Source organism: Paramisgurnus dabryanus, chromosome 8 (genome assembly GCF_030506205.2).
Source record: "Paramisgurnus dabryanus chromosome 8, PD_genome_1.1, whole genome shotgun sequence".
Taxonomy (NCBI): Eukaryota; Metazoa; Chordata; class Actinopteri; order Cypriniformes; family Cobitidae; genus Paramisgurnus; species Paramisgurnus dabryanus.
In genome coordinates, this window is record NC_133344.1 from 14,550,600 (window position 1) to 14,568,710 (window position 18,111).

Sequence of the window (18,111 nt, forward strand, 5' to 3'; positions counted from 1 at the left end):
GCGTTGTAAAAATGATGAAATTATCTTCATACGTGCTTAATTCATAATGAGAACGTATTAATACAAGCTTGTTTATGCTGCTATATTATATAACAAAATAAACAATACATGTCATTTTATATACAAACTATAATTCTATCTTGACAAGCACATTATCTGCTTCATGTTGGTCCGGTTTAATTCAGAGGACTCATTGCTTTTGTGTATTCATTTTCATTTTAAGCCTTTAAAAAATTATTTTAGATGCAATTTTGTAATATTTATAGCTTAAATTATCTAATATAATTTTTAAAACATTTAAAATCATTTTGCAGAATTCCGCAGATTTTTCAAAAACATTTCCAGAGATAAGGCAAAAAAAGTCAGCATATTTCGTCTGTCCCTGTTTATCGCTCAAATACGCATCATTCAGAAATAAATAACTATATTTATAGAAAGTATCTTTTGCATGTGTTTTTTTAAACCTTGCAAATGTTAACATGCAAGCGATTTTAAAAAATTTGAGCGGAAGATGTTAAAGTGGGCTGTTTTATGTGCGCAAAGACAAGGACACGTCGCGCACACATACTTAAATGGCACTCATAAGCGGACGCACGGAGACGCGCAATTCCTAAAGCATGCAAACACAATATTATTTGGAAATACCACAGTCTTGGCACCTATTCTCATAAAAACATTCAGTTATGTTTTAAAGTAAGTGCAATCAGTTCAGAAAGAAATCAGATGTTTGTGTTGGTCTGAAAGTAGCAGTTCTTATCTGCTTGTGTTTCTGTCATTTATATTAATTAAACAACAGAAAACAAAGGAAAATCACTTCTGTATCTAAAAACAGATTAATTATTCGATGAAGAAGACAGTGTTATTATTCATTTGATTCTATTTATGTACCTAAATATATCTTACTTTATTTGTAACTTTGTTCTTTTCTATTTTTTATGCTCATAATTTCTTAATTTGTTCTTATGTTATTTTCCCTCCCCCAGTTTTGCTGATCTGAAAGTATTCGATCTATGACTCAAAAAACGCAATGTAATCCATTTAACCACTACTATATTTCACCCCTATTCTGTGTAAAATTTCTGCCCTTGCCAGTGTTTCACACTAATTTGAGGGGTAAAAAATGTATTAGAGTTTGAGTTAAGGGTAATTTGGGGTTTCTTTGATTAAAACCAGGATCAGATGATTACTGATCAAGGACGATCACATCTTACTTTTTGAAATCACAGCGATCCTATGATAAGGGGGTGGGGCTTGGCCAGGGGGTGGGGCTTAGCTAGGGGACCCCTCATAAGCTTTGACATAATTCGAACACTGCTTTAAAGAACCAGCGGCCGCTTGCATAAACATAGCCGTGGCATTAAGACTGCGTCTTAAGAATGACTCTGACTAAGTAGCAATTAGTTATGGCTAATCAGTCTTATTATTTGGACTTAAATTAGACCAATCTACCTTTCTATGTAACATCCTTAAAACAGTTATAATCGGTCTTGAAGAAAAAAAATTGTGACTAACTTTTAAGACAAGTCTTAATTTTTATGCAACCGGCCACAGGTTCTTTAAAGAACCAGTTCTTTAAAGATCCATATATATATATATATACTAGTCAACATAGTGTTGTAGTCAAGACCACTTAAACCGAGACCAAGTCATGATCAAGACCAAGACAGGCCGAGACCGAGACAAGACCAAGACTTTAAAGGGTCGAGACTGAGTCAAGACCAAGACCAAGACAGGCCGAGACCAAGTCAAGACCAAGACCATTGCAAGTCACTGCATTAAAACACTTATGATAAAATGTGGAATATGCATATGATTAGGCACTTCTTGTCTGTGTGTGTGTGTGTGTGTGTGTGTGTGTGCGTGCTTCATAAAATTAATGATAAAAAATACATTTGTGATGTGCCATCAGTTGTGGTCTTGAAGTAAAATTCTGAGCCCCCAAATCATGTAGCTAAAACAGCTGTAGCCCCGCACGGGATCCGGTCACACATCCAGATACAGAAGCCACTTCGATGATGACAAATGTAAAAGCACTGTGTCCTGATATACTGATGATCCGATCTGTGTGGTTGGATCACAGAGATCGCATGTTAATGCAAAATGTAAACCCAGCTTTAGAGAATAGTAAATAATAGTAGATCTAGAACTTTCCTGTGAATTAAATACTGCTGAAGAGACGTCAGAGCTTTGTGTAAGACGACCAGACATTGGTGGGGATGAGGAGCTAATATAAATAGCGTTTGCCAACAGGGGATGCTATTTGTGTAAAGAGACAATGGCAACTTAACTTATCAGTGCCATTGTACCTGTTGGGAGGCCTGACGAGAGGCTTGTGGCCACATAGAATGGAAGCGTTTGGGTCTTTCAAAGAGATCTGTGGTAAATGTTTTGACAAAGGTGTGAAACAAATGGAAATGTGTTAAAACTTTTGCATGCAAACTCTTCTGCTGTGCTTAGAAGTTAAAGATAAAAACCAGTTTCTTAGATCTCAGATCTGTGTGTCTTAGCAAATGAGAATTGTGTTATTGTGACTCACGGAATGTTTATCTTTTCGTTTTGTTATACACAACAATTATGTTGTAACACTGTTAGTGTAAATGTTGTTTTTTTATCTTCTGATTCATCATAATTGAGAAAAATGTTTATTTACTGTTTTATTTTTCTTTGTTTGTAACTTTTCTTAATTCAAAATTCAGTTTGTGCTTCTTATTATAAAATGTGTTTTTTACAGACCACATGTAGTTCCAATTTTCATTGGCAGAGCAAAAGCCAAAAACAAGCAGAATACCAGTGTCCAAAAGATAATGGCTGATTAGAGATAATTTTATATAAGGAAAATCTAGTGTTTAAAAGTAAGAAAGGAGTCAAAAGGCTCCAGCTGCAAAGAGACCATTTTGGGAAATCACAGTGATCTGTTTTCAGGGTAAAACAGTTATGAGCATAATATGGATGTAATAACATTTATACTACGGGTCCATTGAATGCTTGAATCTGATTGGCTGATGAATGTTCTGAGGTGTGCAATTACTTTCTGGGAAACGCACGGCGAACATAGGAGGCAGACACTTAAAATACCCAGCTGCGAGCTTTCTATGCCACTGTACGAAACGCATCTGGCGCAGAGTATTTCAGTGTCAAGTGTTATTAGAGCTGGACCGGACTGCTATATATCCAAATACAACATCATTGGTCAGTCGGAATTTAAGTCATCCAACGACGTATTCAGGGCCGTCCTCAAAAAGTTTTGAAAGGCTGGGAAAGACGTCAGTACTCATCATCCTCCCATCTCCACTGCTGAAATACAGCGCATTTGTAACTCTCTGTATCTGTCACCAGACACAGCAGTCGGACTGGTTAGAAAGGTCTGGTTTGACATAGAGCTGAACCTTGCGAGGAGGGGGCGTGAGGGAAACCGAGAGTTAAGACAGCATTCATTCGTTATTAAAAAAAAAATGAAAATGGAGGTGAATATGTTTGCTTGCAGAATGCAGAAGCAAAAAACCACAAAAGCCCAATGATCCCAAAAAAGACTGCTACCGAGGATTCATGTTTGCCAACACAAGTGACCCGATTTGCCCAGTTAAAAGTTTCAAAAAGTTCCTCACTAAATGCCCACCTGATGCCACGTCTTCTGTCTTCATCCTCTGACAGCGACACAGGAAGAGCTTGACAGGCGAGAGTTTTTTTAATAACTTCATTAATAACTGCATTAGAACAACGGCTCAAGCCTCCATTGCCAACTTTAAAATGACTTTTTGGAAGAGCGTGGGATGAGATGTCTTACTCACAATAACGATTTAAGTACAAAATCTGACAAATTCCTTTAAATATATCATCTGATCGATGTCTTGAGGTGTGGTAACCATAGTATAAGCGGAATAATTGACTCCAGGCCGTTGATTCCGCTTCACGTCGTGGCCACATCACCACATCGGGTGTACATTATTTTTCTATCGTCAATTATTCTTTACTTATTAAATAAATATGTCCATTTTATGCTGCTTATTATGCACACACACACACACACACACACACACACACACACACAATATGAAATAAAGTTTATTTAACTAAGTTCGGGAGGAGAATGTTGTAACACAGTCTCACCCCATGTCGTCAATATTTGACGACACTTGACCATTCGTCAATATGTGACGCGGAGGGTATACCTTTCGCGTCATTTTTTGACGAACTGGGGACTTCAATACTATTACGTCCGTTGCATTCTCTTCTCCTATTTTATTACCATTTTCGCGTCGGTTTAGGGTTAGATTACGCAAAATTAAACAGTGTACGCGAAATTAAACAGTGTACGCGAAATTAAACAGTTGTCACCTGGCGTTGGGGTTAGAAACAGTTGTCACTTGGCGTTGGGGTTAGAGTTAGGTTTGGGTAGGGATGTCATTATGTAAATCTAACCCTAAACCGACGCGAAATTGGTAAGAAAATAGGAGAAGAGAATGCAACGGACGTAATAGTATTGAAGTCCCCAGTTCGTCAAAAAATGACGCGAAAGGTATACCCTCCGCGTCACATATTGACGAATGGTCAAGTGTCGTCAAATATTGACGACATGGGGTGAGACTGGGTTGAATGGTCATGTAATTCAACCAATCAGCGCAAAGAGGTGTCTATATCAGTCCCTCACCTTTGACAGTTTTTGCAGCAGCATCTCTCCTCCACCTCCGCCTTACTCTCTGCTGGTACATCTATCCCAGTTGAAGAGGGGCGAGTACTCTAGGTTTGGGCTAAAATTCTGAGCTCGGAGCCCTGCCCTCGGATAGCACGCCAAATATCCTTTAAATTATATTGATTACATGTAAACAGTGATGGGAATAACGGCGTTATAAGTAATTGGCGTTAGTAACTGCGTTATTTTTTTCAGTAACGAGTAATCAAATAAATTACTGTTTCCCCCGTTATAACGCCGTTATCGTTACTGACATTAAAATGCTGCGCATTACTAAAATTGATCTCACTGTAGTGATTTTCACCCGCGTATGCTCACTCTCTCAGCCAAACACTGATTTTCTCGTGTGTGTGTGTTGGGAGAAACATAACTGATGCTGATTGGTGTGTCTGTGTGTTAGAGGGGGTGGGAGAACCACATAGCTGATGGTGATTGGCTTAGTCTCCAACGTTAGCCAACCAAAGGCAGAGTTCACAAACAGGCATGCCCACTCGCACAGTCCGACTGAGTCTGAGCGAGCGAGCAGTGTAAAAAAGTCTGAGCAACTTTGTCACTTTGTTGCTAGATTTAGCAACTTTCTATCACTTTATCGACTTTATAGGACAAATCTAGCTATCTTTTCTGACGTGGTTGGAGACATTTGTAGACTGACATGAAAATACGCGTCGTTTTGTCTTCTCAACGAGCAGCGGTGCTGCTGATGACTGTGCCCCATCTCAAAGCACTGACAGGCAGCCCGGTCATCGCGCATCAATCACTCCGAAAACACCGGCGACAGGGTGATGGCAAGTACAACAAGCTCAAAGGTAGCGATCGCAAACACGAAGTATAAAGCACTACTTTTCCATTGTTGAGGTGAAAGGCAATAATGTTTGTGTAATGTGCAACTTATGCCCATGAAGAAAAAGTCTCTCCACGTCTGTGGCAAGTAATTCTGATCTAATAAAGCACCTCAAATCGTCACATGCTGCCAAAAAATTTGTGATTTCTCTTTAGTATTCATTTTAGTCATTTAACATATTTAATTTGTAAGGGGTATTCAAGTTATTTGAAATATTAGATTTTTTTAAGTAACGCAGTAATTACTTTTCCTGGTAATTAATTACTTTTATAATAATGTAACGCAGTTACTAACTCAGTTACTATTTTTGAGAAGTAATTAGTAACTATAACTTTAAAGTAACGTTCCCAACACAACATGTAAATGCGAACTTGTGAAATACAATAAGGTAATTCTGAGTGAATAGTACCATCATCAACATTGTTAATTATCTATTCTTTTTGCAGTTGGCACAACTTTGGGACCTCAAGATCAGACCAATGAAACAACATACACAAAGTCAGAAGAAAATTCATCAAACATTAAAATCTTCAAGATATGCATATATTTCGTCATGTTAGTCGTAGGTGTCGTTGGAAATGGACTTGTTATCTTTGTGACCGGCCACAAAATGAAGACGACAGTCAACTCCATTTGGTTTCTCAACTTGGCAATTGCAGATTTTCTTTATATTATGTTCTTGGTTTATGACATTGTTGTTGCCTTTGACCAAAGTATACTTTTGGATTTGAACAAACACATGAATGCATGCTTGTATTTTGGTTTTGAACTAAATATGTCTGCAAGTGTTTTCCTTCTGACAGTTATCAGTGTGGATCGATGTCTGTGCACATGGTTTGTTGTTTGGGCTCAGAACAAACGAACTTTAGTCAAAGCCAGAATCATCAGTGTATTTGTGTGGATTTTAGCCATCTGCTGCAGCCTCCCTTTTGGCATTGCTCAATATGTAATTAACAAAGAAAATTCCACCAATATCTCTTTGTCTATGTACACATACAGGTTCATTGTTGAATTTGTAATTCCCTTTATAATCATTGCATCTTCATACATAGCTATTGGTGTGCGGGTAAAACATCTCAAAATAGGAAAGCAGCTTCGTCCGTACCGGATTTTATCTGTAATTCTGGCTTTTTTCATATGCTGGTTTCCTTTCCACGTTTACAATTTTTGTTACAAAAGTTCAAATAACTGTTCCATTGCTAGAGAGAAACTTATTGCTGCAGCACCTTTAGTAGACTGTCTTGCTTATTTTAACAGTTGTCTGAACCCCATTCTCTATATGTTCATGTGTGATGAGTATAAGAAGAAACTTAAAAAGTCTCTCCTGCTGGTGTTTGAGGGGGCTTTTACTGAGGAGCATCTGGGATTGAGATCAACTTCACTTCCTCACAACTCTCAATGTCAACAGGTACTAAGTGTACAGACAGAAGAAAAAAGCATCTGATCCTTTGCTGGCAAAAAGAGAAAATTTTTTAGCTTCAATCTTTAGATGATTGGAGGCATAATTTTGAAAATTTGGAAAAAGATTTCTCAAATACTCCTCCATTCTCATGTGTTCAGACAAACAGAAAGTCCATCCCAAACTCTTGCCAACAGCTCAATGTATCGATGAAGAGGAAGTGAAAAATCAATCTACAATTTCTTACAAGTTAACCTCACTGAATGTTTATCTTTATTTATGCACAACCATTATGGTGTAATGCTATTAGTGCATTTTTAATTTTAAATTTTAATTTAAGCCCTCATAACTAAAAAAAAAACTGTTTATTTCCTGCTTAAAAATGTTGTAACAGTTCTCAATATAAAGGTCATTTTATGCTAAATTGTGTCTTTATCTTATTGTTCAACAAACTAAGGTACAGCCTTAAACCTCTACCTTAACTATGGTAAAACCATTAAAATATCAGAACGAACTTTCAGTCGGTCACTACGAAGTCACGTCGTGACAGGCGAATTGGGAACGCACTTCGAGAAGCTACTAGAACACCAACGAACGCCAATGGCTTAGAATTGCACTCTCGTCAGACACTTTGCAAACACAGAGATTTAGTGCTCAAGTAACTCGCTTGTTTGGGTCTTAGGGTTAACTGCGAAGAGAGCAAACTTTGTCCCGTGCAGAGGATTTCTTTTCTCTGTATGAAACTGGACTCAGTCGATCTAACAGCACACCTAAAAGAAGCGTGTGTACAGTTGATACTGGCTTGCTTAAAGGGACAATAAGTAGTATTTACCCCCATCTAGTGGTGAAATTGTATTTTGCATTTAAACAAATAGTGCTCTCTAGCGCCTCGCTTTTCCAAATGCGTGTTGCAACTGCGGTAGCTGTTATGTAATCACTGATCTCCTTGTCTGTTTCAGCTGGTTCATGTGTTCTGAATAAAAATGCGTTGTGGAAACTCGTTGTTAGGCTAGTGCTTTTTGTCCCTTTCTGCTATTATAGTTAATCAATACGGCAGAACGACATGGGAGCCCCTTGGATTTGTTCGATGTAAGTAAAGAGAAGAAATTCTAAGCTTACAAAGAAAAGTCAGATCACTGGCAGAGGTCATTTGACACCAACGAGGACATATTTATGAATAAAGAAATAGATTTTGATAAATTAAACACTTAAAACCCTACTTACTGTCCCTTTAAATACCTTCAAAGGCAAAAACACGGTCCGATGAAACAATTTCAGCGACTCCTGGGGCACAGGGACAGATTGGCAATCTGTGCGTTCTGGAAAAGTCCGGCAAAAAAGGTCTAATAATGCAATATGAACAGCCAACAGCAGGGGCACTAATACGATCACTTATACGTGTAAAAAAAGTAGAAAAAGAAGAGTCGGCCTACTAGCCGCAATTGGTCCACGGATTCCCGGAATTCGCGAGCCTGAATTCACGAGCCTGAGCATCCACAGCCAGGTCATGATGAGGGATAGACAGAGTTAACTTCACACCAGCTAGAGGTCCTGTAAGTGCCAGTAGTAGCAGGACACGTGACATTATAATATAATATACACGATATAAAAATAAATAAAACTCGTGTGAAAATTAACGTAATGCGCAACTACTGTTAGAGAGAGATGTGATGTGTGTGTGTGTGTGTGTGTGTGTGTGTGTGTGTGTGTGTGTGTGTGTGTGTGTGTGTGCGTGTGTGTGAGAGAGAGGCGCGATTGAACGGTGGAAACGTAAAAACAATACATACTCTGTCATTTTGTTCATATGGGACATCATAAAAAACGGCAAAGTGCTTGCTTATATTTGTGTACAGTTGCAATAAAACAAAACATTGTGCTTTTGTCAAACTGTAACCTACAACTGTCGTCTAACCAAAATCACATACACACACACACATGCACGCACGCACACACCCACACGCACACACACACAGACAAGAAGTGCCTAATCATTATGCATTTTCCACTACTTATCATAAGTGTTTTGATGCAGTGACTTGCACTGGTCTTGGTCTTGACTTGGTCTCGACCATTTAAAGTCTTGATCTTGTCTCGGTCATGACTTGGTCTCAGTTTAGGTGGTCTTGACTACAACACTACAGATTCGGCTCGTACTGATAAGGTAGTAAGGACAATATTAACTCCTGTCAATATTGCACTGGAAGCTGATCTTGGCAAGGAGCGTCACATTTCCGGCTGACAACAGAGGTATTTAGGCCAATCACAACGTACTGTTACAGCTGAACAATCACAGGACACTGCGCCTTTCAGAATGATGAGCTTTGTGCCCAAGCAACGCGTTTCAGGGAGGCAGGGCATTGAGGAGCGACAGTAATATACAGCATGTTTAAAAAACACATATTTTGTTGTGTGACAAACTGAAAAAAAACATTTAATATCCCACTTTACACTGTAAAAATGAAAAAAAAAGTACAAAACTAAAAACCTTGAAAATTTTTACTTGGGCCAATACATTTTCTATTAATTTAATTTATCAATTGTGCCAACGATCTATAAACATAAGCTCAATGTAAAATAATATGTTGACCCAATTGAATTAAGAGACCATGCTTTTTGCCCCATTAACTTTTTTGAAATTGTGGTAGCATTCTTTTTTAATTAATCCAATGTGAAAATGTATATTGGCAAAATTATATTGGTAAGGAACCATACTGAACTGTTTATTTCCAGTTGTCCTAATAGAAAATAAAAAATCTATTTACATGAAAAACTCAAGCTATTTTCTAACATTTATAAAAAAAATATTTGTCATACGTTAAAATTTTAAATATAGATAAATGATCGGCATACACGTGCACAGTAGACATTAGAAAATAATTATTTTAAATATTAAAGTATTACAATAAAACAATTGCAAATATTTTGTGAAAATTTTAATGTAAAATCTAAGTAAATTAGTGTGCCTCACCAAGGGGCGATTTCCTGGACAGGGTTTATCCAAGTTTCAGACTAAAATGCACGTTTGAGTTGTCTTAATTTAAAATCATGTTCCACTGACATTTCTTAACATATATCAGAACAATTGTTTTATCTCAAGATGGACACAGGTAATGTTTTTTGCAGCAGCATAACGAACCAACACCCTAAGCAGGATTATCAAGGCGGGCCCTTTACCACAGCACGTGATGACGCAATGTCCACAAGCAGGCTACAATGAATGGGACAGGACAGGATCATAGAGACATTAGATGACTGACAAAATCAGAAATAGCCTACGCGCACCACAACAAAAACATAACACTGGTGACAGCGCACCATAACATATGAAAAAACACTGCTGGTGACAGCACACTATAAAACATATTGTTACGCACTGCTATGTCTACACACACATACACCAAGGTCTAAATACATAAAAAAGATGCTAATTTACATTATATGCTATAGTGTTACATTATAACCACATTATAATTTGTAGAGGCATTTTCCGGGCTTCAGTTCTGGATGGCATGATGCACACAGCAGCTCTAAACTTCAGACAAAACCCAGCTCATTCATTACATACGCAGGATCGATCCATACCGTTTAAAATCATGTGTTTACTTACTGCTGCACTTTGTGCTTTGCTTTAGGTGTCTGGTGTAGTGTTTGGGTATTTAAAGCGTTATCGTTTCTTGTTTGTGCAAAGAAACCAAAAGATACAAACCAGCCGATTTCAAACGTGCACAGAAACTCTGGGCTGTGATTGGTTGGGCTCTTTCGCTAGCGGTGATTTCATTGGGCGATGGCTTGTTCGGCTTCTTGCACCGCAAGAATTGACAGCCAAGAGTGATCAAACTACCGCGAGAGTGATTTGCGAAACCATACGGAGGAATTTGCTTTTAAATCGCTCTCGCGGAACTTTGACGTCACCCGGCTGCCGGTTCTTGTGGCGCCGCATGAAGGTGAACAAGCCTTTTGAAAACCTATGAGAAAGTCTGGGAAAAGCGGATAGTAACAAATATGTGATAGGGCCCGCCGACTGTCGATCAAATTCTTCCAGTCGGGCAGGCCCCTGATTGGTCCGGGCCCGTAAGCAACACTTACCCTGCTTACCGATAGTTACGCCCCTGGTTTTTTGTAAGGTTTGTTTGCAAAAACTACCCAAATGTCCTAATATAACCAAGGCCTAGTCCTGGATTAATCTAAACCCTGTACGGGAGAATGCCCAAAAGTGTTCAGTAAAGCTTGACATATATTTTAGCATCCTTACTTAAAGCTCACATAACTGCCACCTAACAATTCAAACATTAAACATGTAAAACATTTTACAAGTATTTCCAAAAACACAAATATAAAAGTGGAAAGGGTTCGTCATCCAATGTTAATCACAATTTTACCTCATGTGATTGGATCATTCTCAGAGTCTCTTATAACCGCGTTGCAGATTGCCATATAACTGCTAGATACAGTACTGATCAGTGAAAGCAAGTGAAATATCTTGTTGAGATAAAGGAAAATATGATTTTATCCTTACAAAATCACCCTTTACAAGACGTTCAGTTGGAAGAATAAATAAAGGATTAAGAAGCTTGGACCAGATTGAGCAGTAGGAAGTGATCATGGTTGAGTTTACACTGTGTGCTTTTCCAGGACTTATGGCAAACGAAGTTGGCTGAAGTTAGCAGGATGCTACAGTATGTAAGTCATGATATTTACTGTTTTCCCTGTTTGCTGTTTCAAAGTCTGCATGATAGAGCCCATTTGAGCTGCCTTTGCATGGACATGATGCTCAGATAATCCAGTATTTTCCATGACTTTCTCAACTTTGTTGTAAAGTACTGGCATGGGCGTAATTTGCACGGGGGTTACGGGGGTCATGACCCCCGCAAAAATCAAATCCAGCTAATATAACCCCCCCAATATCATCACATCTTTCAGATTAAAATAAATATGAAATATTCCGAATTAACACTTTTTTTTCGTTTTCTTTTATTAATTTCATTTGCCAGCAAGAAAGATAGTATTATATTTTAAATAATCTGTAATGTACCCCTTGTACATTGATAACACAAAAGCAGCTGATCTCCGTAGTTTCGTTTTGAAAGCGTGTGAAAGTTGCTCGATCCTATTTCATCAATTGAGCTGAAATATCAGAGATATACACATACAACACACTGTGCAGCATGTTTACTTGCTAAACAAGCAGCGGACTCCGACATATATATTAAAATATTATTTTGCGTCCATATAAACTCATAATTACTCCCGCACGTGTTTGAATGACAGCAGAGATACTCGCCCACCGTCTCACAGATCGCCCCCTCACATTATTCAGGACAGAAGCGGTTGAAAGTGGACAAAAGAGACGGATTTAAATACCAGGTGTAAACGTAATGTGTTTCTCTCGTCCACTTGTGATCCGATCGATGAAAACACATCTTAATTCCAAGTAAACAGCCCCTTATTAATACCAAGTCGCACAACTATGATAAAGCAGAGGCTGAAGCATGTTGCAGTGTTTCACATCCATCAGGACAAACTGGACCTCTTAACTAAGAAGTCAGTGTGTGCACAGTTAATTTCTTTTACACCGAGACGTAAACAGGTATTGTATTGTATTTACATGCGTTTGTTTAGATTTTGTTAGTGGATGGTGAGTTGTGGTGATGCCCACTAATATGTGAAATGTTCTGAATAAAGGTGCAAGCTGCACTCCAGTGTGCCACCCTGTATTGTGTAATGTATTGAGAGTTGAATTGTTTATAATTCGTTTGCTGCATGCAGGTGCCAATACAGTGATGCAATTGATTAATCTTTAAGTTCTTGTTTCTTTTTTAATAAAATATTGAACACACACACAAAATCAATTAAGTGAAAGCTGCCACTGCTGGCTAGTGCTTAAACACTTAATTTAACTACTGTGTCATTATGGCATAAATAATCAAGTGAACAGCTGCATTTGCGTTAAGTAGTCTAAATCAGTAAAGGTATCACAATGTATTTCTAATACAGGAACGGCAAATTAGCATGTCACCTTTTACACAAGAAAATTATTATATAAATAAATAAATATGCCACAAGTTTAACCCCCCCAATGGTAGACCCAAAGTTACGCCCTTGAGTACTGGTCTGTGATTAGGTAGTCTCAGGCAGTCAGCCCTTCAATACTGAATGTCTGGTTTTTCGCTGCTTTTATGGACAAAGCCCGCCCACAAGGCTGTTTGACCGACATGTCAAACAACCAATCACAGTTTGTTTATCATCTAGCGTCACGTTTCGGACTCCCCACAATAACGAGCCGGCTGGCAACAAGTCAGGTATTAAAATAACCAGCCGCAACCGAATAGCATCTAAATAAACAACATTACTCACCATAGAACAACGTTGTGCACTTCATCAACAGCCACACTGATGAAACGCTCCCGTTAAACATCTGTTTAAAGCAAATCTCTTCACTTTTTAACACCTACAAGCAGGTATGTTGCTAACTCCGCTGTCGCGGCTGACTTTTTGGTTCCGCTCAACGAAACTTGAGATTTCCTAACCCCTCGTTCAGACAGCAAGCGACGTTATCGCTGTGTGTCGCCCGTCTCTTTCATTGAGGCGTTTCTAAATCTGCTTGTCATAAACAAATGAGTACCATCCACGCAAGTAACTGACGAGAGAAGGATGACGTTAACTCCACTGCTTCGTTCTCATTGGTAGTCGCTCCCGAAATTCGCTCAACATTTGCATAAAGTTAAACTTTTCTTATCTTTCTCGCGTCGCTGGACACGGCCATACGGTCATCAACGGTCACTTTCGCTCATGTCACCGGAAGTCGCCTGGTTTCCATTGAAATTAATGAGATTGCGTCGCTCTGCTACTGCTACTGCTGGTCGCTGGCTGTCTGGATGGGGCGTAAGGCGGCGTGCGGTGTTGTGGAAAATAATGCTTCTGTTGGTTTGTTGATGGCGAAATTTCTGAGTTTTTATTGTTAACATCACCGGAAGAACCATAGGTACCTTCTCGTTTTCAGTCACAACCTTTCATGTTTAACTAGTGGCCTTGCGAGCTCGTCAAAGTATGTTGTTTGTAAAATCGTTGTTGTTTTTGCTGAAGTTGAGTAAAGACATTCTTGAAATTGTAATAGACATTAAGTTTAATTGCTAAACTACAAGTGAACGAAATTTTAATAAATTTGAATGACGACCACGCGAGTTAACACCCCCAAAATCTGCTTAATTGGACAAAGAATGTGAAGCAGAAGTATAGCCATGTAGTAGATGTCTGTGTGGAATGTGTGCGAAATGTAATGTAAATGTAAAACAATAAAATAGTTATGAATTGAATATTTTTGTTTTTAATCTAAAACTTGTAAAGGAGTTTAGATACGAAACCCTTTGGTTAAAAACTAATGAGATCTTTGAGCCAATCTTGGGGTTATTAGCGATATTCTAAATAAAGAGTGTTATTTGGTGTAACTAGTGTAACAGCTTATCCTGTAATATTCAGGTCAATATCTCAAAAATGAAAAAAGTTATAGCAAAAAACTTTATAATTTTCATGATTCGGTACAAATTTTCTGGAATTTTAATGGAAAAACATGGGAGAAAATAAAGTGATGATTTTCGACTTTCAAATGGCCAGTATTTTGTTATTCTTGAACCCATAAACATGATCTTGGTCTCATTTAAAAGCTTTTTTCCAGATTTTCTATCTGAACGACTTGTTTTACCATTTAACCATTTTGAAAATTTTAGCAACATACCTACTACAAGCAATTCAGGAGAACCAAACTTTTTCACTCCAGTAACTGCCTCAAGTACAACTCTTGGACATCTTTTAGATAGTCTATACCGCTAACTTTGCATATTTTTGAGAATCCAATGTTTATAGCTGATCATGATAACTTATCCACGTGAACACGACTGATTCTCTTCCTCAATGGAACATCAAAGCTTTGTTTTCTTTGTTTTTCTCCTGGAAATCCTGTTTATTTCAACAAAGGTTGAACTCTCTTGAACTCCAGCTCCCCTCGCTGGATCTAGTGGGTGGGCGGGAAGGGCGAGTTCAACCGTATGTAAGGAAATGTGCACAAGTGCTGGCATATGCCCTATTTTTCTCTAATCTTTGACATGACTATGACTGATTATTTTCAACATGCTCAGTACGGTTCTGTGACAAATGGCATGAAGTAAAAGCTTAATAACAACGTATGCAGTGTTGCCAACTATTTTCAATGGAAAGTAGCTAAAGCTTGCTTGGAAAGTCGCTAGATTACGTCATTGCCTCATTAGCATAACAGTGACGTCATCACGTCGTATTTGCATTCTTACTACATTGGCTTTTTCAAATTTCTCTTTCTCTATGAACGGTCACAAATGTAATTTTAATACACATGAATTAATAAAAATGTTTTCTCGTTCATTTATCTGCTTCTGTTCTCATGAAACAATCTTCATGTTTAGCCTATATGTCCAAATAGTCCCGCTTTAAAACATATGAAGATAAACTGATAAAATTATGGGAAACGTTGTTTAAATTGCAGGTAACGTATATAGCTCATTAACACGTCAACTCCGTTCACTTTGTCTGAAGGTGCTGCTGCTCAAATACATTTATTTTTGTACAGTGATTTATTTTATTGAAAGACCATTTATTTACATCCCACCATAAATGCAAACCATCGCGGGATCAGGCAGCTCCGGCTTCCCGCATGCACGATTATGCCGTCTGGATGCGGAGAGATGAACTTTTTTTTTTTTTCTTTTTTTTTTTTTTTTTTTTGTTTTTTTATTTACAAAGCAATTACAAACAAAATAGGTACAATATAACTTCTTTCTATAAATCATTTGTATCTTATCAAATACATACGTAAAGGGTAGAAGAACATGGGGCATAGAAATAAGGCAAAAAAAAAAAAAAAAAAAACATAAATAAAATATATATTCAAAAGAAACCAAATCACAGGCAGGGACGGACTGGGGCTAAAAAACAGCCCTGGACTTTTTCCCAAATAGGCCCATCATCCGGCCATTCGCCCCTAGCCGTGCACAACAGACACAAGGATGTCCTGATACTATGCCACAATACTGTCAGACTATTAGACAAGGATATTTAATATTTTGTCCATGTCATATTACACTCTGATGTATAATAAGGCTGTGAAATAATGAAAATAGCTAGGCCTATTAATTTTGTCTGTACAGCTTTCACAAACAACCACCAGGTATTTGCCAATTCCACAATACTAAACACATATGAAAGACAAGGAAAAACTCTGATGGAAGACAGACAGAAAGTGCAAGCTAGGATTTTTTTGTTAAACTAATATTTGGTCAATTATTTAGCCCCCTTTCTTATTAGCACGTTTAGAGTGGTTGCAATGCATGCCTGATATTTACCCGTTTAATTCAATACCTTAGTCTTCATTGTAGCAGAAAATGTGAGCTCACTACAACCTCTCATATACAATAAAGTCAATGAAAGAAATGAAAACCAATGCAATACGATTAATGTCCACCCACAGACAAAATGACAGAGTATGTATTGTTTTTATGTTTCCACTGTTCAATCGCGCCCGCGCCTCTCCCTCTCACACACACACACACACGCGCGTGCGCACACACTCACATCACGTCTTTCTCTAACACTAGTTGCGCATTACGTTAATTTTCACGCGAGTTTTATTTATTTTTATATCGTGTATATTATATTATAATGTCACGTGTCCTGCTACTACTGGCACTTAGCTCTTGCTGATGTGAAGTTAACTCGGTCTGTCCCTCATCATGACCAGGCTGTGGATGCTCAGGCTCGCAAACATAGACGCTCGCGAATTCCGGGAATCCGTGGACCAATCACGACTAGTAGGCCGACTCTTCTCCCTCGTTTTTTTACACGTAGCAGCATATAAGTGATCGTATTAGTGCCTCTGCTGTTGGCTGTTCATATTTATTAGACTTTTTTTGCCATCGGCCGGGCGACGGCCCTCCGTTGAACGGCCGTTCTGGACTTTTCCAGAACGCACAGATTGCCAATCCGTCCCTGATCACAGGGGCAATCAATCAATAAGAATGTTTATAAAAGACGCCAGTTTTACAGCGTTCTTATTATTACACCATTTCAAAGATTTATAAAAGAGATTTAACTCATTCCTCCAATGTGTTATGTTAGGACGTAATTTGAAAAAACGGCATTTATGTATGAAAAATTTACTTATCAGGATGATGTTGTTAATGCCAAAGTCATTGATATCATTGTGAAAAATTCCCAATTTTATATCATTAATTGTTAGATTCATTATCTGAATTCCTTTGGACACAAGTAATTGTATAAGGTCCAGCCAAAACCTCTGTACGATATCACAACCACCGAACAGATGATCTAAATCTTCTGGTTCCTTTTCACAAAAGCTACAATTTCCTACATCCATTTTGAATCTGTTTTTTAAGAAATCATTGGTTGGATAAATCCTATTCAAAATTTTAAATTGCATTTCTTTCATCTTTGGTGGGACTGGGAATTTTAAGTATTTACATCTAATCTTTCTTATTGTCTCCATACCAAAATCTTTTAGAATATAATCTCTTTTGAGAGAATTTATTTGGCAGTTAAGTAAACAATTTCTTAAAAACTTGTTGTCACATTTATAATCATGAAAATTAATACCATTGATGCAAAGTTGTCTTAGGTTAGGAATGATCTTTGAGTATATAATATCCTGCTTAATCATAGCTACCAATGATACTGGGAGAGCTTTCACAATCCGATTAAACATCTTTTGAGTACAGCTGATTTGAAATTTGTTACAGAATTCAGGAGAGATGAACTACATATCCTGCCCTGACTGGAGCTGGAGAGACTCTGCTCTGCTGCGCGAGGACTAGACCGCCTGTGAGTGCTTTGGGATGGGGTGGAGCCCACAGAAGCAGCGATAGCTGCTCGTTGAGAAGAGTGAATGATACGTACTTTCAAGACAAAAAGTCTCCAACAACGCCAGAAAAAGTCGCTAGATTTGTCGCTAGTCGCTTTTTTGAAAATAAGTCGTTAAAGGGGTCTGAAAAGTCGCAAAGTTGGCAACACTGAACGTGTTTGGCTCTGCAGCGAGCACCGTCTCAACGTTTCTGTGGGCGTGACGTCTGAGGATAAGACCAGTGATTTATGGAACGCCGTTAAAGAAAAAACGTGTTAAAATTACGTGTTAACTCGCACTTA

General features: G+C 38.1%; 1 pseudogene; it reads left to right on the forward strand.

Moving 5' to 3' along the window:
• Positions 1-2,345: 2,345 nt before the first annotated feature.
• LOC135770194 (C3a anaphylatoxin chemotactic receptor-like) lies at positions 2,346-17,783 on the forward strand (annotated as a pseudogene).
• Positions 17,784-18,111: the final 328 nt, after the last annotated feature.